Raw genomic sequence first — 27,413 nt, forward strand, 5'->3', positions numbered from 1 at the left:
AAGAGGGTGACCATGACAAGGAGCCATCTGGGCCTGTCCCACCCAGCACACAGCCAAAAGGCCCCAAGCACACGAGGTGCAGGTGTCACTCGCTGCAGATACTAGCCACCAGTATCTGTCAGCATGACAGACTATATGATGCAATTGCCAGCTGTGCAACATGATGGTACAAGGAAGTAGTCACCTAGTAGTTGTATACACGTACCTGTGGCATATGACCCCATGTGTGCCTGCATGTGGCATGATAACCCCTACATGAATGGGTTATGACCATGCACACACCGCCCTCCCCATAGCAGTATCATGACAAGCCTGCTGAGGTCATCCAATGTGAAATACACCACTGGGAGAGCTGTAGCTTAGTAACCCCCATGGCGTGTCCCATAACTGTGTACTGCTGTATTGAAAAACTAATTAGATAGTTGTTCTAACCCCAGACTTGGCAACTGTGTGAGTATGTGTTTGTGTGCGTGTCTCTCTGTCTCTGACTGTGTAGACAGAAATGCTTTTTAGGCTACTCACACTCCGTACAATTCATATACTCACCTTTGGCAAGGTTGCTGATGTCACTCACCTAGCAATACACCTCTGGGAATATCATCGCCCAGTAATCTCCGTAGTGTGTCCTGTAACTGCATACTGCTGTAGTGTGATAAAGTAGTTAGGTAGGTGTTCTAACCCCAGACCTGGCAATTGTGTGTGTGTGTGTGTGTGTGTGTGTGTGTGTGTGTGTGTGTGTGTGTGTGTGTGTGTGTGTGTGTGTATCTGACTGAGGAAAGAGCAATGCTTTTTAGGCTACTCACACTCCGTACAATTCATATACTCAACTTTGGCAAGGCTGCTGATGTCACTCACCTAGAAATACACCTCTGACAAAGTCATAACCCAGTAATCTCCATAGCATGTCCTGTAGCTGTGTGCTGCTGTAGTGTGATAAAGTGGTTAGGTAGATGTTCCAACCCCAAACTTGGCAACTGTGTGTGTGTGAATCTGTGTGTACGTGTGTCTCTGTCTTACACTGAGTAGAAAACAATGCTTTTTAGGGTACTCACACTCCTTAGAATTCATATACTCAACTATGGCAAGGCTGCTGATGTCACTCACCTAGAAATATACCTCTGGGAAGGTTGTAGCTCAGTAATCTCCGTAGCACGTCCTGTAACTGTGTACTGCTGTAGTGTGATCTAGAACCGTGGTAGGGTTCCATCTTCACCCATGGCAGTTCTGGATTTTTTGTGTGTGTTCCAATGTCTATGTATGGGGAAATGCATTATAGACACTATTATATAAGCACCTGCAACAGCTGGAAAAAACACAAAAGTACTTCACCAAGTGGATTACTGGCCTCAAACAGATGCCTTATGCAGCCCAACTCAAGAAACTCCAGCTGTACTCAGTTGCATACCATCTACTCAGAGGTGATCTCTGTCTGACATACAGGGCCATGTCCAACCAGAATTGATGGACATGCTCCACCTAAAAAAAAACAAATCCCGGAGAGCCACACGCTCTAGAGATATAAACCTCACCACAATGATAAATAGGACATGCTGGAGGAATAGATTACTATCCCAGAGACTCCCCATGCTTTGGAACAGGATTCCAATATACATCAGGCAGAGCTCCTCACTAACACACTTCAAGAGAAACCTTGACAGGTGGATGGGAAACAGAAAATTTACCCCGGGGATCACTGCAGTGGCTCTGTTGGACAGTGGCACAGGGAACTAATGTTTCTGCTGGACAGAGGCACAGGGAACTAATCTAAGGGGGTGGGGAAAGCCAACACATTCTGGCTAGGCTTATAAATGCCCTTGGGCAGATAGCTTAGTACTTACCTATGAACCTGTGAACCTATAGGCTACACATTCACGGTACATTTTGAATGCCCTACTTTGGCAATCCTGCTGATGTCATTTATTGTGAAATACACCTTTGGGGAAGAATTTCTCTAGTAATCCCTGTGGTGTGTCCTATGACAGCTCCATGCTGTAGTGTGATATAGACCTTGGTCAAGGTTTCTATACCCACATGTCATTTGTGTAAGTTTTGTGTGTTTCTCACTGTCCATGTAGGGAGCAATGCATTTTAGGCTAGTCATGCACAGTACAGTTGAAATGGCCATCTTTGGTAATCCTACTGATGTCATTCAATGTGAAATACACTTTTGGGGAAGAAGTACTTCAGTAATATCCATGGTGCGTACTATAAATGCATAGTGCTGTAGTGTAATAAACTAGTAAGGTAGGGGTTCAACTCTGAGACATAACAGGTGTGTGTGTGTTTTTAACTCGTATCCTGTGTAGATGTGGTTGTAAATGTGTGACAGCTGTGGGCAATGTGCAGGGGGTTTTGCTTGTTTCTTTTATGGAGGCCCTACTATATATCACAATGTCAACCAGACAGTGATAACAGATGTAAATTAGCTGAGAGGCTGGGGTGCAAAGTCATACCCATACATGTGACATCATGGCCAGCCACTTGTTTGGCTGTGGGGGGGATGCCTATTCATACAAGACGTATAGTGTGTGGGGCCTCTCAAGCCCATTAATGGTGCATGTGGACATATGTGTATTTGTTAATCTGCCATTGCTATCTACAAATGTATGGCCATATATACCTATATAGATTTATACATCTGCTAATATATATATATATATATATATATATATATATATATATATATATATAAAACTATGTCCGTATACACCTACATAGATATATATCTGCGTACACATATGTAACGTGTTGTGTATATGTAGACATATAGATGTAGACACACATATATAGGTTCATAGGTTCATAGGTTCATAGGTTTATACTAGGCTGTCTGCCCTAAGGCATTTATAAGCCTAGCCCAAATTTTTGTGGCTTACGCCACCCCTTATATGAAAAAATACTGTGCCCATTAGTTTGTTGTGCCTCTGTCCAGCAGTGACACAGAGATGATTCCCGGGGTAAATATGTGTCGATTTAGGCATATGCATGTATATATGTACATATATATTGATATATATGTATATAGTTTTAGAAATCAATATATATATATATATATATATATATATATATATATATATATATATATATACATATCTAGATATGCTGTATCTATTTAGATATTAATACAGGTACACACACATACATCTAGATGTTGGTATACATTCTCTGTACTGTTGCATGACTGGAGTGGATGATATGTTTCTGCAAACATCACATCTCTTTATATCTGTCATGGCTTAGTGGTAAATCACTTTGCCTATGGTGTTCAGGGTCCTTGGCTTGAGCCTTGCAAGAGCTGTTTACTTTGTTGCTGGGCAGAACATGGCCCATTGGATACACAGTGAATAAGGCACTTTAAAACAGTTGTAAGCAGGTTTACGTGGAGCTAAGCAATGCCTACACAGGCTAAGCAATTCAGAAGCTGAGTATAAGAAACTGTAACCAGACTTTAGCAGTGCTTACCTCTATGCAAACCTGCACAAACACACATACAACTGCTTTAAAGTGCCTTAATCACTCTGTATCCATCAGCCCTTGTTCTACCTAGCAACAAAATAAACAACCTCTGCTAGGCTCAAACCCAGGACCATAGCCCAAGTGATTTGCCTCTAAGTCATCTCAGACATACATAACCCTCCTGTATTCACAAACATATCATCCAGCCCAGTCATACAACAGTACAGAGAATGTATTCCAACATGTAGATGTATGTGTGTGTGAGAATATATTAATGTCTAAACAGATACAACATATTGATATATGTAAATACACATATATAATATATATATATATATATATATATATATATATATATATATATATATATATATATATACATACACACACATATATGTAAGCAGATATATATATATATATATATATATATATATATATAATATATATAGGTATATGTAGACATACATCTGTAGATAAAATGGGAACATAGCAGAAACATATATGTCTACATGCTCCATTAATGGGGTTGACAGGCAGAAACAACATATGTCATGCATGAATAGGTATTCCCCCACCCACAGCCAAACACGTCTGCCCTGCTATACTCTACCAACTGTTGCAGATCCCATAACCAGGACCTTACACAGTAAGGGCACAAGATGTTAACAGTACTCCATCCCACCTGTATGATGTCAGGCTGGTATTAGTAACATTTCATGCAGTACAGTCAGGCTCATAATGACTCCCATTTTGCAGTCATCTGTTACCTTTGTTAGCCAGAGTCCCATAACATTGGCCTGTACTTTAGAGATGTAGATGCCAAACATCAGTGGTCCCAGGACTCAACCCTGAGGTACTCCACTTGTCACTTGTCTAGGGATGGATATGGAGTCAGTTACACCAACAGTTTGGGTTCTGTCAGTAAGCCATGTGGCAAACCAGTGAGTGGCATAGGGATGTATGGCTGGATTAGTATGTTAATCTATGTTTTCAGACTGGGGGATGGTGTTGAAGGGCTTGGCGAGGTCCACATAGGCCTTGTGGACTGCCTTACCCTCTTCAACAGCTATACAGACTGAGCCAAAGCAGTCAATCATTTCAGTAGACAAGACTGGCCCTGCATGATCCCAATCTGTGTGGGGTCCAGTGTCTGAGGGTTGCCAATGTCTGTGTTCAAAACATCCCTGATAATGCATTCCATAGCCATGCAGATCAGGCTCGTCAGACTGATGTGACAGTAGTTCTAGGGATCACAGGTGGATCCCACCTTGTGAAGTGGGGTAACTGCAGCTGTGCGCCACTCAGTGGGCACCAGGCCTGATGCAAGGCTATGATTACACATGGCAGTTATGTGAGTTGCCATTCCATTTTGTAGTTCATGTAGTACACAGCCCAGGATGTCATCTAGTCCCATGGATGCTGTATTCTTAGCAGTGGGTAGTGCGTTTCCTGCCTGTGTGGCAGTGATTACTGGGCAATGGAACCCTTTACGTATTGACATGGGCCCTTTTGGGGGTGTGAGGGGGTGAATGTGGCACTAAATCAATCTGCCAGAATATTGTCTCATTCCGTGGAAGGAGTCTATGCAATGCCATTCTGTTGCAGCTCAGAGCAATTCTGAGCATTGCCAGTTAGAATTCTGACATAACTATAGAATGCTGTGTGGTTATCTGTGGAATCTGTGGTGATTTTAGTTACATAATCAGCTTTGGGGGATTCCATGAGGGATCTCAACATCTTACTGGGGCTGGTAAGGGAGTTGTTTGCATCCTTGGATTATCCTTTTTCCTTCAACAGTGTCTACCATCTGTTGTATACTCTGTTAATGGCAGGAGACCACCAGACTGGCTTGATTATTTGGGAGGTGAGCGTTGTGGTTCTATATGGGATGTCAGGAATCATGCACAAGTGGCTGTGCTCATACAGTGCCTTAATGCAGGATTCATCAGTTGAACTGTCAGCTCCTGTCTCCATGGGTGTCACAAACATTCACTTCTGCCTTGAGTAACATGGAGTTGGCCTTGGAGAGATCTTTTACATTTTACAGACAACTGTATATACATTCCTTTCACATGTTCAGTTTGATTAGCATGTGGTGGGATTACTTTGGAGGAACCGCAGTCCCATGTACTGTTGTGATGGCTGACTGGTTAATTACTGTGACTATAGTATACGGGGTCCTGGGTTCATGACCTGTAAAGGCAGGTTATTTTTGTTCTGGCCAGAACAGTGGTTAATACATACAGACTAATTAGGACAATTTAGGTTAATCACACTCAGTATAATTCAAATGCCCTACTTTGCCAATCCTGCTGATGTCAATCATTGTGACGTACACCTTTGGGGAAAGAATACTCCAGCAATCTCTATGGTGCGTGCTATAACAGCGTAATGCTGTAGTGTGATATGGAATTCTGGTTGGGGTTCTATTCTCACACATGGGAGTTGTGGATGCTTTTGTGTTTGTTCCTATACCTGTGTAAAGAGCAATGCATGTTTGGCTAGTCACACTCACTACAATTCATTTGCTCTAGTTTGGCAGCCCTCCTGATGTCACTCACTGTGAAATAAACCTTTGGGGAAAAAGTATTCCAGTAATTTCCATGGTGCATTCTGTAATGGCATAGTGCTGTAATGTAACAACTAGTTAGATAGGGGTTCTAATCCCAAATGTGATAGGTGTGTGTGTTTGTCTTAATGTGCTGATGTATGTCATTCATGCCCTGTGTGGAGGAGGTTGTGAGTGTGTAACAACTGGACCCAATTTTGAATGTGTTTGTAAAGTTTCTTATATGGTGCCACTAGCATAAATCACAATATCCACCATGCAGGGATAACAGATGTGATATCAGTACATAGTCAGTCATGGGTTTGAAGCCCAAACAGGCTCACCTTTTACTCTCCCAACCCACCCTGACTTATCTTTGCCTCTGTCTGCCTCTCTCACTCTCTCTCTGGTGGATGTGGAGACTTACACCTGCTTTGCTTAGGCAGCGACATGTGTATTGTCAGTGATGCTCATGATCAGCTGATGGCCTCTGCACAGATTACAGCCTTCCTCTAGCAGATTGCATGTGGAACAGCTGTGGTAACATTCCCATAGTCAATTGCATGGAAACACACTTCAATATCTAGGAACATCTTGTTGGTGTTGGGCCTTATCATTCACTGTGAGCAGGAACTAGATCTGTTGTTTGGCAAACCGCATCACAGATGGATTGGGGACTTACCTCTGACAACATACACTGTGGAAACAGGCCAACACACAGGAGGGGGATGTGTCTGTCCTGACTACAGACTGTAAGTGCTGCTATACTGCAGTTGGGGTAATATTGGTTTAACAGTGTGTGTGTGGATATGGCTGTCCTACATGTTTTAATACTTGTCATGTCAGTGCTATGTTTATGTGGAATCCTCATTTGTAGGGTCATCTGCAGACTGGGCAGTGTGTGGTGCCTTGTGTTCCTTGTGTTACCCACAGAGCACCTATCTCTTAACTGCAGAAGGTAGTGTGAGGATTGCAGTCAGTAGATGGTGACAGCCGGGAGAGTTACTGACATCATATCCCTCATAGGACATATGTTGCATCAAACCCTGTTACGACAGGAAATGTATGAGGTCATCACAGTGATATGTCAATACTGGGTCTGTGTTTGTGCCTCCAGCCACAACCCTGTCAACCTTTGTACATACGTCATGCAGTAGGGGGTGCATATGTTCTGTACACCATATTCAGTGACAGCATATCTGATAAGCCAGTGAGATATCAGACTGCTACACATGTTATGTATAGTAGGGCTTATATATGAGGACATAGACTGGGCATTCTGTGGTTGTGTGTACAGTGCTGAGGTATGTGTAAGTCTGGTAAAGTGTGTGTATAGTGCATATGTACCTTGGCCTGTGTAGAGACTGTGGTAGATGTCATTGTTCTTGGTCCTGTTCTATCTGATGTTACATGCTGCTCCACTGTATGTCACCCTATCAGGTTACATGTTTGTAGGGGCAAACACACACATGTCCCAAACCAGAGACAGCCATCGGACCACAAAAAACAACGAAGAACCAGTTCCACCAAAGGATTTATTGCACACTGAAATATAATCTCTGACGTCTCGGCCAAAGCCTTCAAGGAGAATAAAATACTCACATAGCAAAACGCTATATATACATACATTCAATAAAATAATTAAACAATTAATCAATTAGACAGCATTCTAATAAGATAAAGTTTTCCAATTGAGCTCTTCATTTAGCCCAAAGGGAAACATAGTCTTAAATTTTAAAATGTACACAGTTTCTTTCTTCACTAAAACAGTTTTGATACTCATATTATTAAACATAGATACACACATTTGTTCTAATACTGTCCCCTTCAAGCCATCACTACAACTATTATGAAATTCTAAAAAATGCATGGCCACAGGACTATCCTTCTTACAATTATTGATATCTCTAACATGTTCTAGAAATCTAATTTTAAATGCCCTTTTGGTTTCCCCAATATAAAATTTATCACAAGGACATTGTAAAGCATAAATAACGCCCACAGTATTACAATTAAAAAAACCAAGACTATCAAATCTAATATTATTAATAAACTCAAAATTAGTTACAATATGTTTGCAAGCCTTGCACTTGCCACAAGGAAAGGTGCCTACTCGAACAGGTTGAGCATACATTTTAGTGGGGGGCATGATAAATTTAGCTTTAACTAAAAAGTTTTTTATATTCTTACCTTTACGGTAAGAAAACTTAATATTTGCATTCAACCATTGTTGTACACTCCTAAGAGAGCATAAATAAAGCCAAAATTGATTAACAATATCCAGAAAACATTTAGTAAAACAGCCAAATGTGGTCACAAAATAAATATCATCCTTATTCACACTTTCATTATATAATTGTATCACATTGCCCACCATATTGATATTATTCCCATGGGAAATAGATTTTTTAACTATGGGTTTAACTCCTGTCATCAATCTAGTGAAACTATTTTCCAAAATATCCTTGCTATAACCCCTGGTTATGAAAGATTCAACCAAAAATCCCATTTCTTTATGGAAAATATCAGAATTATTGCAAAGTCTCTGAATCCGTAACATTTCCCCATAAGGTAAAGCATTAATTATATGGGACGGATGCCCACTAGTACCATATAAGTACTGGCATGTCCCTTCAAATTTCTTATGAGGTGAAGTCACAATATTTTGACCATCGGAGATATCCAACACCACATCCAAAAATGGAATGATATGACCAATATTCAGTCCATCAAATTTTATGAGGTATTTATTAACATTAGTCTCATTAAAAAATTCAATAATTTGGTCCCTATTACCATCGACCAAGAATATTAAGTCATCCACGTACCTAAAATATTGGATAACATGTTCATGAAAAAATCTTTGCTTATAAATGATCTCCAATTCAAACATACCCATAAATAAATTAGCATACATGGGGGCAAATGAGGCCCCCATGGCTGTGCCTTGCAACTGATGATATAAAACATTATTAAACTCAAAATAATTATGAGTTAAACAAAAATGTACCAATTCAATAACATATTCTGTTGCAGGAGAATTTCCCAAGAAAAATCTAATAGCTTCCAATCCAAATTGATGTAAAATACTTGTGTATAGACTTTTTACATCCATACTAACCCATAACATATTGTGATTTAGTTTGACACATTTTACTTTGTCCAAAAAATCAAAAACATCAGTTATATATGAAGGTAATTTTGTAACATAAGGAGAGAGAAAATGGTGCAAAAAGACACCCAAGTTGTATAAAAAATACTGTGAACCAGATACTATTGGTCGCCCTGGAGGTCTATACAAATTCTTGTGGATTTTGGGTAGACAATAAAACAAGGCCATCTTGCAACCATCAACATTAAACTTTTTCTTAACATCTGATTGGCAAAAATAACCCAATCTCCAGCCATCGGACCACACTGTGTAGCAGCCCATTATATGTAGGGTTGTTGTGTGAGTGGTTTATATGAGGATGGTGTACATCAGATAGTCCATATACTGTGAAAGTACACTAGCTTACCATATGTGGCTGTGGTTGTGTTCACATTGGTTGTGGTTATGCACTTTCACACAGGTGTCTGTTACTCTGTGATGTGACATGCCTGTAGAGCCTGCTATCTATGCAGGTACATGTGTATTCCCACATAGGAGATGTAGCCCAGTGTTGAGTCAGTCTGCCTGTAGCCTGCATTGTGCTTTGTTACATGCCTAGCAACTTACTGTACTTCTCCAGTGAGATGTCATGTCCAGATACTTGCCAAATGTACTGCTGCCTGGCCACCATGACAGACATGTATGTCAGACAAAGCAGTGGGATGTTGTTCAGATGTATGTCAGTAACTAGTGGAAAGTATGTGGCCATGGCACCTCTGTACTAGCAGTTATTATCTGTCAGGACAGACAGGGGTGTATGAATGCATAACCTATGGGGGCAAATGTATACCAGTATGTACATGTTATACCCATCTACACGGCTGGTAACATCCACATTGACAGGCCTGGTCCACATGTCTTGCATGAAGGGGTTCTGTGTATACCCCTGGACTGACCCGAGTGTGTCAGACTGTCCACATATATTGGCCCTATCGTAGCTGTAGTCCACAGGGGCATTACTGTGCTAGCAGTGGTACTGTACTATGATGCATGGATCATGCGATCCCAAATAAAACCAAGACCCAATCCTTCAAAGGCAGACGTCCTGTCTGGTGGACCCCAGCCATAAACAAACTATACAATAGAAGGAGGAAGCTACTAAATGATAGAGCAAAATCCCAAAAAAGGAAGGCATCACTGATCAGTATTAGCAAAAAACTACGGGCACTCATAAAATTGTCTAAGGCCAGCTTTGAGAGAAAAATTGCACAGAACACTAAGGATAATCACAAGGCTTTCTTTAGTTATGTTAGGAACGTGGGTGGTAATTCCCAGATATGCTCAGAATTAGTCCAAAATGACAAAAAATACACCGAACCCACAGACATTGCCAACATCCTAGCTGACAGGTTCAGCACAAACTTCTCCCCCCCCCCCAAAGGGCAAATATCTATCCCAGCAGAGTGCTGCCCCCCTGACATCTCAGATGCTCAGGTAAGAGCCGCCCTCTCCAAAGCAAAAAACACAGCATCAATGGGACCAGATGGTGTCCCGGCTGCTCGTCCCACATGAACTCCAAGAAGAGCTAAACCCAAACATAAAACTACTGTTCAATCTCAGCCTTACTACAGGATATGTGCCCAAAGAGTGGCATACATCAACAGTGGTCCCTCTCCATAAAGGTGGTGCCTCAACGGATCCTGGAAACTATCACCCCATAAGCCTGACTAGCTTGGTCTGCAAAGCTATGGAAAGGATCATCATGTACCTCATAAATAAAGATATTGGGGACCTACAGACACTGGATCCTACCAAGTTTGGCTTTGTTAAGGGCAGATCCTGCCTCTTAAACCTGGTTGATTTCTTTGAAACAGTCACCAAGGCCATTGACGAGGGGAAGGTGGTCCACACAGCCTACCTGGACCTCGCAAAGGCCTTCGATACAATATCCCACTCAGGCATTATAGATAAGCTCACCGGCTTAAATATAAACCCCTATGTCACTAGATGGATTGCAAACTGGCTCAAGGACAGAACCCACATGGTTAGAATTGCTGGAGCCATGTCAGACTCCAAACCAGTTACAAGTGGTGTCCCGCAAGGCTCAGTCCTGGGACCTCTCTTGTTCGGTATATATTTCTCGGAGGTACAGGCCAACACGGAAGGACTGTGGCTGACCAAGTTCGCAGATGACTGCAAACTGGGCACCATAATCGACTCTCCAGCTGACACAAGCATCCTCCAAAAGGGCCTCATAGAAACAGACAACTAGTGCCAGAGCCATGGCCTCAAGCTAAATGCCAAAAAAGTGTATAGTCATCCACTTTGGCAAAAACAAAGTGCCCACAAATTACCACATAGGTGGTAATCCATTAAGTACAGAAGAAGTAATTAGGGACCTGGGGACCCAAGTTGATAGCAATCTCTCATTTGACAACCACGTGGCCAAACTGGTTAGAAAAACAATGTATATAGCCCACCTAATCATGAAGGGATTCACATCTAGATCAGGGGAGGTCATCGTGCCTCTTTACTCATCCCTCATCAGGCCCATAATTGAGTACAATGCCCCTTTTGGGATGTACCTTACCAGACACCTGCAGCAACTGGAAAGACCCCAAAAGTACCTCACCAAGAGGATCAAAGGGCTCAAACAGATGCCATATGCTGTCCGGTTAAAGAAACTCCAGCTCTACTCAGTGGCATACCACCTGTTCAGAGGCGATCTGTGCCTGACGTATAAAGCCATGTCCGGAATTAATGGACATGCTGCACTTCAGAAAATCCAAATCCCATCGAGCTATGCGCTCGAGAGACTTGAACCTTAGCACTGAAATAAATAGGACATGTTGGAGGGGCAGATTCATAACCCAGAGGCTCCCTTCACTCTGGAATAAAATCCCAGTCCAGGTTAGGCAGAGTCCCTCATTGACTTTCTTCAAGAGGAATCTTGATGAGTGGATGGGAGATCATAGGTTTACCCCGGGTATCACTTCTGTGTCACTATTAGACAGAGGCACAGTATACTAACCTCGAAAAAGGGCATAGCAAAATAAATTTAAAATGGGTGGCGAAAGCCAAATACATTCTGGCTAGGCTTATAAATGCCCTAGGGCTGATAGCCTAGTATGAACCTATGAACCTATGAACCTATGATGACCATAGGATGTCTGAAAGTAGCCAATGGCACAAATGTTAACAGCAGATGTGGCCTCCCACACACACCATTTCTGTGAAGACAATCCCTATTATAGTAGCAATAGTCTACAAATATACTAAGAGGCTGGGACTATTGGGGCTGAGTTAGGGCTCCACTCCATGTGCAGGACATATGGTGACCATATATGTATAAATAAGTATACATATATCCATATAGATATGTACACATATACATATCTTGCTTACTGTATGACAACAGTTTTACACATATGTGCCTGTGTTCCAGCCTCTGTCTTCCACCTGCATACCAGGTTTTGCACATATGACATGCTCTCAGGGGTTGTTATGTAGTGGGCTGTGTGTATGTCATGCTGTCATTCCTGCCATCACTCCACTGCTGTTGTGTCCCCCACACATACTGGGGTGTTGGGGCCATATATGTGTGGATTTCACCTACACAATACATGTGTGCTCTAATGCACTCCAGAGGCCAATGTATGTTACAGTGGTATATGGCCCAGTATTAGTGAGTGTAGGGGGAGTGCACCATGACTAACCTAGGCTGTTACAACATATGTGGGTATCTGGGATAGGCTGCCTTAAGGTATCTGGATGCACTTTACCATACAATCCACCTTGGTTAAATGCAGGCCTACTGCCTCCTGCCATACAGGATGTTCTGTTTGTCAGTGTGATTGTGATGGTGTCAGGTATGCCTTGTTATGTAACATACATCCCATTCTGTGAACTGGGGTCTGTCCCCCCTAGGAATTGTGTACAGAGTGTAGATAGAGGCTGCTGACCTATACATCTGCATTACGCACTGGTGATTGCCTGGTATGCTGCGGCCCAGTCTGTCATTACTAATGTACTACTTGGAGGCCACAGCCTAGACAGCAACATATGTCAACCTTTCCAGACTACTGCCTTAGTATAACTGTTTCACAGTTGCATTACACTGCCATTATGGATGTCATTGTCTAAACAGCTATATGACATGGCATATACAACTATCATAGTACACACATAAAGCTTTCACATTCATTTATGCACACCTGTGTGTGATGTTATACCCTTTGATATCTCTGTGGGTATATGTTGCAGGCTATGAATGTCATTCGTATGGGTGTTAATACAGTTTCCAGTTGGTAAGGTGGTGACTGTAGCAATACTGGCTGCTCCATATTGTGTGCATGTACTACATATGTATATTACTGTAGACATTTCTGTGTGTGTATGTGTAGTTACATATATATCTATATATATGTGTATATACACACACACACACACATATATATATATATATATATATATATATATATATATATATATATATATATCATCGTCTTTCGGCTGTTCCCGTTAGGGGTCGCCACAGCAGATCACCTGTTTCCATTTCTTCCTGTCCTCTGCATCTTGCTTTGTCACACCAACCACCTGCATGTCCTCTCTCACCACATCCATAAACCTTATCTGAGGCCTTCCACTTTTCCTGTTACCTGGTAGCTTCATCCTTAGCATCTTTTTCCCAATATACTCAGCATTCCTCCTCAGCACATGTCCAAACCAATGTAATTGTGCCTCTCTGGCTTTGTCTCCAAACCTTCCAACCTGGGCTGACCCTCTAATATACTTATTCCTAATCCTGTCCACCCTTGTCACACCCAGTGCAAATCTTAACATCTTTAATTCTGCCACATCCAGCTCAAACTCCTGCCTTTTTGTCAATGCCACTGTCTCCAACCCATATAACATAGCTGGTCTCACTACCCTCTTGTAGACCTTCCCTTTCACTCTTACAGGTACTCGTCTGTCACAAATCACTCCTGACACTCTTCTCCACCCACTCCATCCTGCCTGTACTCTCTTCTTCACTTCTGTTCCACACTCACCATTACTCTGAATTATTGATCCCAAGTATTTAAACTCATCCACCTTCACCACCTCTACTCCTTGCATCCTCACCATTCCTCTATCCTCCCTCTCATTCACACACATATATTCTGTCTTAGTCCTGTTGACCTTCATTCCTCTTCTCTCTAGAGCATATCTCCATCTCTCCAGGGTCTCCTCCACCTGTTCCCTACTCTCACTACAGATCACAATGTCATCTGCAAACATCATAGTCCACGGGGACTCCTGTCTGATCTCGTCTGTCAACCTGTCCATCACCATTGCAAATAAGAAAGGGCTCAGAGCTGATCCTTGATGTAACCCCACCTCCACCTTAAACGCATCTGTCACTCCCACCGCAGACCTCACCACTGTCACTCTACCCTCATACATATCCTGTACCACTCTTACATACTTTTCTGACACTCTTGACTTCCTCATACAATACCACAACTCCTCTCTATCCACCCTGTCATATGGTTTCTCTATCGCATCTGTAGTGCTCTTTCCTGGCATGAAACCATACTGCTGATCACTAATCATCACATCCCTTCTTAATCTTGCTTCCACTACTCTTTCCCATAACTTCATGCTGTGACTGATCAATTTTATCCTTCTGTAGTTACTACAGCTCTGCACATCACCCCTATTCTTAAAAATCGGTACCAAAACACTTTTTCTCCATTCCTCAGGCATCCTCTCACTTTCCAAGATTTCATTAAACAATATGGTTAAAAACTCCACTGCCATTTCACCTAAACACATCCATGCTTCCACAGGTATGTCATCTGGGCCAGCAGCCTTTCCATTCTTCATTCTCTTCATAGCTATCCTTACTTCCTCCTTGCTCATCCACTGTACTTCATGATTTACTATCCCTACATCATCCAACCTTCTCTCCCTCTCATTCTCTTCATTCATCAACCCCTCAAAGTATTCTTTCCATCTCCTCAACACACTCTCCTCATTTGTGAGTATGTTTCCCTCATTATCCTTTATCACCTTTACCTGCTGCACATCTTTCCTAGCTCGGTCCCTCTGTCTAGCCAATTGGTACAGTTCCTTTTCTCCCTCCTTAGTGTCCATCCTTTCATACAACTCTTCATATGCCTTATCCTTAGCCTTCGCCACCTCTCTCTTTGCCATGCACCTCATCTCCTTATACTCCTGTCTACTTTCTTCATCTCTCTGACAATCCCACTTCTTCTTTGCCAACCTCTTTCTCTGTATACTCTCCTGTACTTCCTCATTCCACCACCATATCTCCTTGTCGTCATTCCTCTGTTCAGATGTGATACCAAGCACTTTTCTAGACGTCTCCCGTACTAGCCCTGCTGTAGTTACCCAACTATTTGGTAACTCTTCACTGTCACACAGTGCCTGCCTTAACTCATCCCTGAACTCCACCTCACAACCTGTATCTGCATATATGCATCTGTGTATATGTATCCTAGGGATGGCCATGTCGTGTCTGGCCCTGGTTATGGGATCTGCAACACTTGGTACTGTATTACAGGGGGTCATGCTTGCCTGGGGGGTATACCTATACATACCAGATGTATATTGTGTGGGGCCTCTCAACCCCATTAACATTGCATGAGGACATATATGTTTTGTTATTTCCCCATTATCTACAGATGTATGTCCATATATACCTATATATGTATATATATATATATATATATATATATATATATATATATATATATATATATATATATATATATATCTGCTGGCATAATTATATAACCTGCCATATATATTTAGACATGTAGATGTGAACATATATATATCTATAGATGTAGGCATTTGCATGTTTATATGTTCATAAATATTTATATATATATATATATATATATATATATATATATATATATATATATATATACATATATACATATATCAATATGTTGTAACCATTTAGACATTAATATATTTACACACACATACATCTACATGTTGGAATACATTCTCTGTACTGTTGAATGACTGGGCTGGATGATATGTTTGTGAATACATCAAGGATATGTATATCTGAGATGGCTTAATGGTAAATCACTTTGGCTATGGTGTGCAGGGTCATGTGTCTGATCCTAGCAGAGGCTGCTTAGTCTATTGCTAGGCAGAACAAGGGCCATTGGATGCAGTTGTAAGCAGGTTTGCACGATGGTAAGCACTGCCATCCTCCACTTCTGTTTGCTTACAGTCAGTTTGCTTCAGATTTCTCAACCTGTGTAGGCATAGCTTACCCCTGCACAAACCTGCTCAACAGTGCTTACTGCCACTTACACCCGCACTAATTCCTTTAAAAGAAAAAAGGGTTGATAGGAAAGTGGTGAAAAATGGGGCACAAAGAGGGAAAGACAGTAGGGAAAATAGCTAGGCATGTGCAGGAAGGGTACAGGAAAGGTCCATAGCGCCCATTTCTTCTACATCAACAGCTGTGCATATACACTATATTTGCAGGTACATTTGGACCCTCAAACCCCTAGGAGAGGGATGAGGACAACTTATATTCATTGTAATGCCAATTAGACCAGATTACATGTGTCCAGTGGACATGTGTGCAAAATGGACAGCTATGTATGGGGCGAGATTTTTTTGTGGGAACAGACTGCCCTTTTTTTTCAGGTGAGAGGGGGATGTTGGGGAGAGGTAGTAGTAGGTATATTTGGGGAGGGATGTTGGGTAGGTTAACAGACAAGACAAACAAGACACATACAGGGCTGGTATATGACACATGTGGGGGTAAACACCTTGGACAGGGAGGGGTGTTTGGAAGTCGCAAGCCCATGAGCCCCCAAGATGAAACAGTGGGACTGATGTCCCCACCCATAGGCAGTCACCACTGCACCTTCATGGCCCCGAAGGTGGCTGTGCTGGGGGCTGTGTAGGAGGGGCAGGCTCACCCTCTAATAGCATCACTAAGCCCTCAAGCTGGCGTAGATGCTCTCGATACTCCAGATCGAGCTTCCTACTCACCACGGCCCGGACCTGTTGACGGGTGACAGGTTCCCCCTCCGTGCCCGCTCTGAGGGGGGGTGAGCCCCATCCCCTGCAGTGGTTCCTCCCAAAGATGGTGCAGGGCCCACGGAGGAGGAGGAGGTCCCAGGCTGGGCCCTGGATGTGCTAGTGTCCGGTGCCATGGCCAGCTGAGGTGGGACAGGTGGGTCCTCTGGGACCAGCCTTCCCATACGAGCTGTGTTGTCGCAGGTTTATGGCAGATATGGGTTAGTAACAGTCAACAGCATTCAGGATTAGTTATAACAGCATGCATAGGTATTCCCAATAACCCAACCCACCAGATTTAACACAGTTGCAGAGCAAGCAGAACACATGCATATATGGAACAACAGTGGCCATTACAGGAGCATGTGGGTTTCATTGATGGCAACAGGCCACCAATATGAGTGTATTTTAACATGGCACATGCATAGAAACAAATGTGAATATTTATTAACTATTAGGACATATGTCCCAAAAATGTTTGGAGTGTACACATACCAGTTGAGGAGTGTCATTGGGTTATTATGCACATATGGTAGGGGTGAGAGAGGATTCAATTAACAATTAAGATAGCCTTGTTGTTTTCACAACATTCTTAGTCACTGCAGTGATCTTTCCCTTACATGTATTATTACACTACACAATGGCCTTATATTGTACACTGGTATGTTTATAGATTATTATATATGTGACCTGTGTCTTTAATACAGGCGTGACAGGCTGCTGGTGTTAATGCAACATATGTTGAGAATTGCTGTCATACACATTGGGTGAGGTGCTAGAATTACAGGTTTGTTTTCATATACATTCACTGACTATGTACATGTTTGACTATCAGTTATATGTCATTGACAGCTGCCTACATTTCTGGGATCATCACACTGAATTTACAGGGGAGCAGGGTACCAAGCTGGTGATATGGGTCATTTATCTGGACATGCTGGACAGATTGGAACAGTTGTGGGGTATAAATATGCATACAACTTACAATTTGAACATTCAAGCAAATTATGTACAGTTGGGTGTAATTATGCATACAGCTTTCTATCTGAACATTGTATCACAGTCTGTACGGTTGTGGGGTATGATTATGCATACAACTTAGTAGCACTCCCAGGAGTCAAACCCCTGCTGTGTGTGACAACAAATTATTGCTAACATCACAGTACACTGTGCTGTCAGGGAATTGATGTACAGCTTTTGACTGTTTCCTGTCTAAGTCTCCCTAACTTGTAAGATATGACTGACCTCTTGGCACCTCCAACATTGTTATGCATAACTTCATACCCATTTTATCTGCATACCACGGTGTGGGTGACACTGCTTATGATACAACAGTACTATTTACAGCATGTAACAGATTGCAAACATATGACAGAAGAGTAAACAGAAGCACTCCAGGGGATATACCTTTATTCACAGACTATTAACACATTTATTTCTACTGGTACAACACTTTATAAGGCTCTTATAATCTTTGTTATGACAGTACATGCAGACTGATTAATAACCTGCCTCGCGATACAGCCTTTGCAGCCTAGCATCATGGGCTTGCTGGCCCGCAGCCCGCTCAGCTGCAGCTGTCAGAGAAATGCATTGATATTTAGCCATACCTATCAATAGTATACACAAACTAGGCAATTATTTACTACTTAGTAGAATGTGTACTTAGTACTGGGGCATTGGCCATCTGCCGACACTTTTTGATCCACTGTTCCAGGACATTCCCCCTCCACCGCTTCAGGTCAGCATGGTGGTGCCTGACCTGTTCACCAGTCTGGGGGATATCTGTGGCACTGGTGAGGTCACGAGCTAGACTGTCCCAGGCCTCTGTTTTGTACTGCGAGCCCTGGTGCTGGCCCTGCAGTAGTCTCTGATCATGGTGTTTTACCAGGAGCCTTACCATGAATTTTGACTCCTGGATGCCCTAGCACTGTGCTCTGAATTGAGTGCCCTCCCCCACACCAGCCATTCTGCCTGCAGTGGGAAGCTACAACCAGTTATGAGACATATTCCCACCTGTGGGGTTTAAATACAGCCATTTTCCTGCACTTTGCTGTGATTGGCCAGTTTTGGAAAGGCTAAGCTAGGGGCACACCTGCTTACATAAGGTTGGCATTGTTTAAAGAAGTATACCACTATGGAGATTGAATTGGCTCCCCTACACATTGCTTACACTTACTAACATGAGCTGTGCTGCGGTTTGCATTGCTTCATAGCTGATTATCACTATATTTGCCATTTGGCAATGATTTATTCTTCATTACAGGTTATATATGTGTCTGGTATCCGTGATTCATGTGTACATACACTGTATGTGGTCCTGGGAACTTCAGTACTTTATTACCATAACACCTCAAATCTATGCTTACTGCAGTACTCCAGTTCACATATTTATGTTCTGTGGCAGGTTATCCAACATCACACTGTACATAGATTTAGTTCACATGTTTGGTTTGATTTTCCTGTGGTGAGGATTAGTTTGCTGATACCTCATGCATATCTATTGTTATGATGGCTTAGTGGTTAACTACTGTGACTATAGTGTACAGGGTCCTGCATTTGAGCCTTGCAGAGGCAGTTTATTTTGTTGCTGGGCAGAACATGGGCCGTTGGATCCAGAGTGATTAACACACTTTAAAGCAGTTGTAAGCGGGTTTGCGTGGGTTTGTGCGCCGGTAAGCACTGCTAACCTCCGGTTACAGTTTCTTGCACTCAGTTAGCTTCTACTTTGCTTAAATTGTGCAGGCAATGCTTACCCCCATGCAAATGCACTCAAATACACTTACTAGTGCTTATATATGCTTACTACTGCTTATTTGTGCTTAAACCTGCTTACTAGTGCCTTATTCATTATGACACTGACACTTCACATGTACATTTCATGCAGTACTCCAGTTCACATTTAAATGTTATTATGTAGTTTATATGACAAAAAGATGTAAAATTATGTTCATATACAGATTTCACATAGAAAATTATATGTGCTGCAGTGGGACTCGAACCGGGAATGCCTGGTCATTAGGTGGATGCTCTAACCACTACACTATTGCTGTGCTGCTTCATTTGCATATATATTTCTTGTTATCCTCTTCAGCCTTTTCAGCTGCTTTAACCATAGCTAGGCGATGGGCATACCTGCACACCTACGGTTAGCTGTACTCGGGGGTTTTAAAGAAAATAAATAAAAGGGTCTCTTCATTTTATTTAAATGTACTGTTGCTGTTGAACACATGGGGACTGTTGGTGGGGATATGCAGACACCTATGAGCGGTCTCACTCATTTATTTAAACTTTCTTCTGTTCTACTTTGCAGGGGTGTGTTTATTCTGAGAGCTCTGCTCTCAGACACATCCCCTGCACTCATGCAGGCTCAGTGGAGCATTAGGAGTTCAGGTATAGCGTCTGCATTAATATGCATAGTGCACTGCCTTCCTCCTCTTAAACTGCCACTTCCGTGCAGGACTAGATTAGTCCTGCATGGAAGTTTAGTAAATCCGGGGTTAGAGTTTTATCAACAGAATTTGTATTTTGTAAGTCTTAAGTCAAAATATTGCAAAGTTCTGAAAATATTTTTCAAAACTGATTCTATAAACTAATGTTGGCAGCTTGGTACAGAGTGGCACTTTTGCTGACAGTTCCATAACAAAGGGAGATTATGATAGTATAGTGCATTGGTTTCATATTTGCTATGGAAAATCAACTTTTTGGATGAAATGTCATAATGACACTACATAAGTTGATGGGATATGGAGCCCTTGGCAAAACTAAAAAGCAGGTTGAAATATTAAAACATGTATAGACAGCCATTTACTGAAATAAACATCAGCAAAAAAATGTTAAGCAATGACCATCATAGTATTATTTATTTAAAACAATGTAGAAAAAAATAAAATATCAGTTTAAAACTGACACTCAATAAAGTGTTTCCTGCCTAGGGAATAACATGTCAGTGTACTTCCAGATGATAAGTCAGGGTAATGGTAGTGTTGAGGGATGAGCCTGCACTGCACTATAGAAAACAATGAGGGACAGTTCTATTTATTTCAAAATAATTAAATCACAAAAGAAATTATGAGTGTTTCTGCAATATGTTGCCATTTGACACCACTCCAGTCCTTGATATTTGAGGACGGGGCACCCCACAGTGTCATTTGAAAAAGAGATGTGTTGGATACAGGGTTAGTAAGCTGTACTGGGTGGACTGGGGTCTGTTTTTGTTTAGCTGTAAACAAATTTACTTCTTACAGGACTTGATAGTTATCAACACGCTTGGTTGTTTGTGGGGGATGAGCACGCTTATAATGCAAATTACCTTTTCTATGTATTGGATGGTGGTGGATTACTGTTGTACAAGGGGGTGGGTTGTTTTTCAATTATAAGCATTTTGTGCACTGTTATTCATTATTCTTTATGAAAGAAAATGGAATGAAATGTTCCTGTTATGCATAATTTTAATTCTGTGGAAGTTTGCTGTTTGCGCACTTAGCTCTTTTTTCAAAGGCCATTAAACCATACAAGTAGGTAGGCTGGTATAAAGACCCTTTCAGCCAAGATATATGCTGATGTTACAGAATAACATTACAAGCATTTTACAGATATAATGGACTTTGTTGTTCATGGTTACCCTAATAGTATAAGTAAGCATTTGTAGCGGTTTATCTGTGAGCCACTGACCATCTTTTTTTTTCAGCTCACAGTTTATCAAAAATTAAATATGAAAAACAATGAGACTTCAAACCTAAACACACACACACACACACACACACACACACACACACACACACACACACACAAAAAAAATTTCAAGTGAGGCCCTGCAATCCCAGTAAAGAAAAGGGGAAAAATCCTGAAAAGAGCACCGCCAGCTTACGCAATGTAATACACTGCAGCTAAACTCACCACAACATGACATTTCACACTTAAGTTGCCTATCCACCAGTGCACTAAACACCTGTAGGAGCAGCTACTTTAGAGAATGATGCGTAGCTTAAAGGTTGGGGGCCTTACAGGCAAAAAAGATTTTAAAAGTAGTTATAAGATATTTGAATCTATTGCACTGCCAGATTATAACAGACATCCTATAAGCTTACAAGTCTCCTTACATTAGTGACCAAAAGTTCAACAGTCAGGCAAAAGGTAAAACATTCCATTTCCTAAATCTGAACATGCCTTGCCTTTAACAACCCTGAACTTGGCATATAATATCATCTTACCTCACAATGCCCTTAACAATGTTTGCTGATTTGTCTCCATGGCATTGTCTAGGGACTATTGTTATCTCATGTCCCAAAAAGCCGACTGGATTCCCGTGAAGGATGGGGCTACCCTTTTTTGTTATGATCATGATTTTTGAACTTTACTGTGATATCTGAACACCTATAGCTATTATAACTACTTCATATGATATTTAATTACAAAAACCTTGCTTTCAATAAACTTACATATAGTATAGTTGTAGGAAAGTGCTTGTTGTCTAAGATGGAGGCTGACCTAAGGAGTACTAAGGAACTTTCATTTTATAAGCCCAAATGAAGAAAATAGGTAGTCCTTTAACATCAATTAGCAATCAGTGCAGGCATCCGGGTTGATTACCTTCATTTTTTAATCATTTTAAGTAAAATAATATCGCCCTCCTCACACCTCCTATTTATACTGCTTATCTATCTGTCTTCCCTTCTAATCTTTAGGCCATCTCTCCTATGCATTTTTTAAACTAGTTCTCAAATTTTGAACTTATATTGTAGTATGAAACTGTTTTATGTCTCTGTTCTGTTTCACTGTCTACTTGATATAAACTGATTCTTGTTTTTAACTTCTTTTTTGCATTTTGCTCTGGGATAGGAATGAAATGGAATGATTTGCTTTCTGAGAACACAGAAACTGAGAACAAGGTGGGATATTCAAAGCCAACTACACCACTGCATTAAGTGAAACAGTATCAGTGATGGCAGTCAGTGAGGGGTGATTCAGAGATACATGTCATAGGGTCATAGGTTAGTACTAAGCTAACTGCCCTTGCGAGCCATTTTAAGCTTAGCCAATTATCCCTTGTGAGACTCAAACCCTGCACCTTGTGTTTGTAAGGCAAACACCTTAACCATTAGGCCACCCTCCCAACCCGATGTAACAAGAGTATGCTACCAGGAAAATAAAACGACATGCATCATATGCAAATAACTACATAATGACATACAAATGAGTGCCAGTCATTATTTATGCAAATGCTGAAACCAAACATGAAGGTAGAACATTTGCAAGATTAGTCACAGAGACCACCTAATCTGAACACTATAATTTCTCAGTTAACCACTGCATAATTCCAGCTAAGATGTTAAAAGCAGTATCTTCTTTAGATGGTCAGTATGACTTAGTGACCAATCTGGAAGCCAGAGGAGTTTATCAATTACTTACATACCATGACTGGGACATTGTCAATTGAGACAGTGCAGGCAGAAACATAATATGGGAACTAGCTGACATGTATCATCTTCACTTGGGATTAATAGGGATGGACCATTTATACCAGTGGACAGGAAAGTTTGTGTAGAATTAACCACTCTTGCAGCAAGGACCTTTCAGCATTCAGAAGGGGCATGTAAGAAGTGTCACAGGCCTTGGCCTTGTGAATCTAACATCAGTTCCTTGACATGATGCTGATGCATATGGAGAAGTATATTTCTAATTCAACAGTGAGCAAGAGTGAGAGAGAGAGAGAGACAGACAGACATTAATATGCAGACATTATGCAATGTTTGCCATTTCCCTAAGGGTCTGGGGGGCCATTGACTGTATCCATGTTGCAATTAAGGCCCACCTGCTTTACATGGCATTCAGTATCTCAGCCAGAAGGTCTTCTGCTCCATCCACTGTCATTTGGTGTGCAGTTCACAGATTATCATATGCAATGTGTCTATGCTCCATTTAGATAGTTATCATGATTTCCACATCTGGTACAGGTGCAACCTAGACCAGGGTTTCATGTGGGCTGATTTTCTGCAGGGGCACCAAGTTGGTTGGTGCACTCATTGCTAACCATAGAGGACAGGATGGTCCTTTCCCATGAATGTAAGCAGCAGACTACTCATGATGGTGTTTATTGTTGTTTATTGCAGGTGATGCTGGGTATGTTGATAACTCCAATACAGAGCCCCGATAACCATGGCAGAGATGGCATACAGCATCACACTGTCACTGACATGTCAAATGTGTGTTTTGTGGGCTGCTAGAGGCCCACATCTCCTGCCTGGATATATCTGGTGACACGTTGTAGTAAGTTCTGGATACCTACAGTAGGATATTTGTAGACTGTGCCATGCTCAGTAACATGGTGCTATGAAAATAGTTACAGCAAAGGGAGCCTGTAGCACTGGCTGACATATTTGTGGCACCAGCCGAGGAAGAAACTGGATACAGTGCACACTCCTGTGAGGCAAAGGCAGATCCAATATGATGGAAACTGGCAACGATGTGACATCTGGTCTTCAACTGTGGACTTTAACAAGAAAAACACAGAAATAAAAAAATAATGCATGCATTTACATAGCTAGGCAATACATCACAGTCTATTAAACATTACCATTCCCACATTAACCCGTGATATGGGCATAGTGCATTCTGCATCAGTTGCACAGGTTTGTGGCACAGTGACAAGAGACAGCAACACCAGCATAGGTGAAGGGGTCATGAGTGGTGCCTGTGGTACCTGTGGTGGGGTTGACATAGATGGGATGACCTCCACAAACACAGGTGAGGTCTGAGGTTTATTCTGTACCTCCACTGTTCCCTTGGATATGGGAGGAAGGAGTGCACCCTCCAGTGTTCGTGTTGCTGACAGTGGCACTGTGTCCTCTAACTTTGCCAGGTGCATGGTGTCATGATGCCATCAGCATGAGCCTCTGGAAACCAGCATGTGCTGGCTTCTCTACCAGTGGAACCTGTGAATGTTTTCAAATAACATACTAGCAGTAAAAGCAGAGCATATGTATGTAACTCCCACTACCATATGAAAATATATATATCTTATGGGCACATACGTACCCTATGTTGCAAGTTGTCTTTGTTGCTGCCCTGATGTCCCTGTATGACATAAATGCAGATGTGCATGCCTGAGTAAACCAATGTCCTATGTGAATGGCATTTGTCACTAGTCATCTTGGGCATCCCCTGGAGACAGTCAGTCATAAGTTGTGATGCAGGTTGCTGTTGTTGAATCCCTGATGTCTCTATGTGACATAAATGCAAATTTTTATGTCCAAGAAAACCATATAGGCATGCTAGGAAACATTCTGCCACATATGTTGACCTTGTGTGCATGGCACATGCCACTCCTCACCTGGGTTATCTCCTACAGATACTCATCAGTAATCACCTGCTTATCTTGCATAGTATCTACCAATAGGTTTGAGGGTTCTCTTACTGATACCACTGAAGGTTAACAGGAATTCCTCAGTGATTGTGAGATACCACTGTGTTTGGGGGATACCTCTCAACCTCTTAGCACAAGAAATCTGAACAAATCCAAAAATAATGGGGTGTACAAAGACTCAAAAATGGGGGCAGATTTTAAATATTGCTCTTATAAACTTAGAAAGTTGTTAGAATAAATAGTTTTGTGTTAGCATGCATTTTCTGAAGGATCTGAAGTCTGAAACTCAAATGTCTGTCATTATTTAGTGACTTCAATCCTCAATCATTTTCCAGAAAACCACAAATTTTATTAGAGACAGACTAAAAATATGAGGCAAAATATGGACATTCTGTGAAAATCTGGACAGTTGAGAGGTATGGTTTAGGGTCCATCCCTAGTGATCAAAATGTGCCTGGCTATTTACTGCACCTTGGTCTTGGCAAGTATGAACATATCAGTGATTCAGTGGTGCACTGTTGTCCTATTATGGCCACCCACTGTAGTGATGTCCTGCACTAGCCCCTGAAACACCTGGTCCCACGAGGCCTTGTCTGTTTTATAGTTGTCAAGGATACAACTGCCATGTGTGCACAGGGCCCATGGATTAACCTCCATCTCCTGTGTGGTGAATGTCTCCAGCCATTGCCATTCTTTTAGTGGTATGATAGGTAGATCAGTGTGGGTGTGCATGACAATCCCTGTTAGCCAATGTCTCATGACCTACAGCACTCTCCTGGTTGCCATAGCACCATACACTGTATATGATAACTGTTCTGACATCATAACCTAGTGAGCCATGAATGCTTTCCTTGCAACTGTAACAATAGCACAGTGTGCACAGTGTACTAGAGGCTCAAAATTCCCTGTAGCCTGTCCAGCTGTCTATGTGTATATTCAACAATGTGCAGGCAATGATAACGCATGACTATGACTGAGCCTTCCTGTCATCCCTTGGCCCTGGTTGGTCGACGCTCATGACTGTAACCTGTTATGCCTTTTCCTGTTCCCTGGTTGGATGGACACTCCACCTACAGGACTGTAATCTATTTTGCCTATTCCAAGTGCTCTTTCAGTTTGAGTCACTTCCAGCCTCTCAGAACCCTACCATGTTTGACAGTTTCTATGACTGCCATGCCCTACTTGACCAATGACTGCAATCCTAAGATCCTTTACCACTTATTGTGTCTGTTGCCACTTTCCATATATTAGACTGCACTCTAGTACCATGTTCTCCACATTCTCTAAGTTGCTTCTGTAATGTGGTCGCTTGCACAATTGTGACTGCAATTTTTTTCATAGTAAAACAGGGCATGTAGTGCTACTATTATGTCAGTGAGGTGATTTATTGTAATTGTCTCTGAATCACGCCAATAATGCAATGCTTTATCAACCCTATTCTGAGCTATGGGGCCCTGTCTTGCTAATGTATAGGTTCATAGGTTCATAGGTTCATACTAGGCTATCTGCCCAAGGGCATTTATAAGCCTAGCCCATAGTTATGTGGCTTTCGCCACCCCTTTAGTTTGAATAAAAACTATGCCTATCATTTTTCTGTGCCTCTGTCAAGCAGTGACACTGAAGTAATCCCTGGGGTATATCTGCGATCTCCCATCCATTGGTCAAGATTCCTCTTGAACAAGGCCAGCGAGGTGCTGTGCCTCACATGTACCTGGATTTTGTTCCACAGCATAGGGAGTCTCTGGGTGATGAATCTGTCCCTCCAGCATGTTCTATTTATAACCGTGTCAAGGTTTAAGTCTCCCGCCCTTGTGGTTCTGAGGGATCTAGATTTTTTGAGGTGAAGCATATTCATCAAATCTGGGTTTGACATGGCCTTATATGTCAGGCAC

This window comes from Protopterus annectens, chromosome 2.part1 (genome assembly GCF_019279795.1).
Source record: "Protopterus annectens isolate FY-2018-M chromosome 2.part1, PAN1.0, whole genome shotgun sequence".
NCBI classification, from domain to species: domain Eukaryota; kingdom Metazoa; phylum Chordata; order Ceratodontiformes; family Protopteridae; genus Protopterus; species Protopterus annectens.